Source organism: Mus caroli, unplaced genomic scaffold, assembly GCF_978045245.1.
Source record: "Mus caroli unplaced genomic scaffold, Mus_caroli_1 scaffold_6, whole genome shotgun sequence".
NCBI lineage: Eukaryota > Metazoa > Chordata > Mammalia > Rodentia > Muridae > Mus > Mus caroli.
Window position 1 is genome coordinate 20,902,155 of NW_028227261.1, and position 3,194 is coordinate 20,905,348.

Consider the following 3,194-nt stretch of genomic DNA (forward strand, 5'->3'; position numbering starts at 1 on the left):
TCTTAGAGTTGTCATGAGAGGTTGGGGAGTCTGTCCTTATTTTCCAGAGAAGAAAATGATAGGCAGAAGAATGCTAGGGCAAGAAACCAGGTCTGGGGTCCCCACACTTTCAAGTCTATATTCACAGGCTCCCCTGTCTCTGTGGGAGTAGTGTGAGTGATATCCAGAGTTGGGGAGGGAGCCATATGTCAAAATCAAGCTGACAACAGGACTGTGCTTGCCTACAAGCCTGAGAATTCTGAGTTCTGGTCCCAGGATCTCTACATGAGGAAGGAGAGAACCAACTCAAAGCTGTGCTCCGAGCTCTCTGCAAATGCCCTGGTGTGCACACGCACATGCACGCATGAGCGCGCGCGTGCACACACACACACACACACACACACACACATACACACATGCATGCATAGATATGATTTTAAAATGTTTTTAAGAGGAAGATGCTTAGGGCGTGGCAGGGAGGAGCCTGCAGCCTTGCTGGATTGGTGTGTTGGGATGGGTATGTTGGAGAATGTCAGGCTGAGAGGCTCAGGCATTGTTCACTAACTAACTCAGCCAAATGAGTGTCCTGAGTGTCCATACACTGAAGACTGTCTCTGGCCTGCTAGGGCACCATGGTGATCACAATAGACATTATCTGGCCTCTTGGAGTCTGGCTCTTGGGAGAAGGATGGAGGATAAGTGCAAAGATAAGCAAGGTTGGTTTTCAGGTCCAGTGATAGAGACCTCACAGCCAAGTACCACAACCCCAGTGGCTCCAAGCAGCAGCCATGGATGTCTTTGTTCTGGGGGCTGGCAGTGGCTAGGTGTGGCTTCCTCTAAGGGCCTAGGCAGTGTCTTTCCTAGCTCCCATCACCCTCTGATGGCCCTTAGTGCTCCCAGGCTGTGATAACGCACGTCTTCTTTCCAGATTGGCCTCTAAACAGCCCAGTCTCTGAGTCCCTTCCTTGTCTTAGATTGACTTATCCCATTTTGCTGAAGAGAAAAATTGGGGTTCAGACAGGGCAAACAATCCAGCCAAGGTCACACCGTTGAGGGATGGAAAGCCATCGTAGAAAGCCACATCTGACTAAGTCTTCTTTGTGTAGTCCCTGAGGGTCTATGCTATGCTGCTCCCAGGCAAAAAGGGCCTCAGCTCTGGTGTGTCAGCCATCAGAGGCTAACCCTCCCAGCACGCTATGGCTTGGCCACTGCCTGGCCTCACTCACTGACACTATAGCTCAGGAGGGAGCGGTTTCCTCAACTCTTCTTACTACTGTCTGTCTAATAAACTCCTATTCATCCCTCAAAGCCCAGCAGGTCATTCTTATGTGCCAGAGAGAAATTACTTAAGTCTGTAGTAACCTCCTCTGGCCACCCATAGCTGTCCCCTGTCATACTTTGTCTCCAGTGGGGGCCTAGCACTCTGCATGCTAATGTCTGTCCAGAGCTTCCAAGCTTCTTAGCGGCAGCAATCATTCAGTCACTCAGCAAACACTACTGAGAACTCACCTGCTATGCTCTGTGCTCTGTGCTAAAGGAGAAAATGGCTTTCTTTCACCCCAGCTTCTTACCCAAAATGGTTCACCAGAAAAGATAGTTCAAACCACACACGACAGGATACTGGGAGGAATGGGGCCATAGAATGTCAGAGCAAAGGTGAGATCACTATTTGGTTGCTGGAGAGAGGGACCAGGGACTGGGCTTCCAGGCAGAAGTGTGCAAAGGCCTGGAGATGCATGGCTTCTGTGAAAGGAGAGAGATCGCCAGGCGAGTAGGCAGAAGAGGCAGGCAAGGGCTCTGGCCCAGGAGCTTGGATTCCCTGCAAGCTTTGAACAGTCATTTAGGCATAGGAGAACGGGGGTGGAGCTGGGGAATTTGTATGGCTCAAAGGTGGAGGGAGATGATCCACCCTACAGCTGGACCCAAGCAACAGACACTGGGATAGCTTGGTCCAAGGAAGACAGGGTGTTGGGGGCTGGAGGGCTCATTGTAAGGGTCAGGGTTAGGAGGGACCCGCCCGTGCTGAGACCCATTCTTTGCAACCTTTGCAAACAAAGGTTGACGGGATGTCACTGATGGAGAGGACTGGGGCCTTGGGGCCAAGGGGTCAGTGGGAGGCAGTGGTCTTAGATGGGACATTTGGAGTGTCCAGACTCCAGAGGGAAGTGACATTAATATGCTTCCACACTGTTCTGCCCCAGTCCTGTGGCGCTACTTCAATGTCCCCGCCCTGTTCTTCGCAAGACCCTGGCAACCTCAGAAGCAGCCAGGCTCTCTCTGCCTGTCTTCGTTGCCTACTCTGTATCCACTGCTTGGGATGTGCCCATCTGTTGATTGTTTTGTGTGTGTGTGTGTGGGGGGGGTAATTACTTGTGTCACACAGCACCTCCTCCAGGAAGCCTTCCCTCATGTCACCCAACTGTGACAGGGTCACCTCAGAGACCCCATAGCTCTTTCCGTGGCTCCTATCATGTGGCAGTCTGGAATGGCATCCGTGGAGCATAGCAGATCAATAGACCAGCAGACTCGAACCTCGCCTCCCTCCACCACAACCCCTGCCGTTTTCCAGCTGTGTGACGCTGAGAGAGTTACCCAGCTTCTCTGTTCCTCTGTTTCTCATTCTTAGCACAGGGGTGACAATATCTTCTAAGTCTTGGTATTTGTACTGAGACTGAGTGAGGTCCCCTCAGGTGCAGGACCTGGCACTTGTCAATGTCCCTTGTCAGCCTATGGCAGGTTTTACGTCAACTAGTGTCATCTGAGCAGAGAGAACCTCAGTTGAGAAAATGCCGCCATAATAGATGGCTGTAGGGCATTTCCTTAATTAGTGATTGATTGGGGGGGGGGGCTTCAGCCCATTGTGGGTGGGGCCATCCCTGGGCTGCTTTCCTGGGTTCAATAAGAGAGCAAGCAGAGAGATCTGTGAGGAGCAAGCCAGTAAGCAGCACCCCTCCATGGCCTCTGCATCAGCTCCTGCCTCCAGGTTCCTGCCCTGTTTGAGTTCCTATCTTGACTTCCTTTAGCGATGTGCTATGGTGTGGAAGGGTAAGCTAGATGAACCCTTTCCTTCCCAGCTTGCTTCTGGCAATGGTACTCCATTGCACCAACAGAAACCCTTACTTAGACGCAGCTCTTTGGCTTCTCTCTCTGAGCAGTCTTGCAGCTCCCTCCATGTTTGAGGCTGGCCACTCTAGGAAATGGTCTACTTGGAGCTG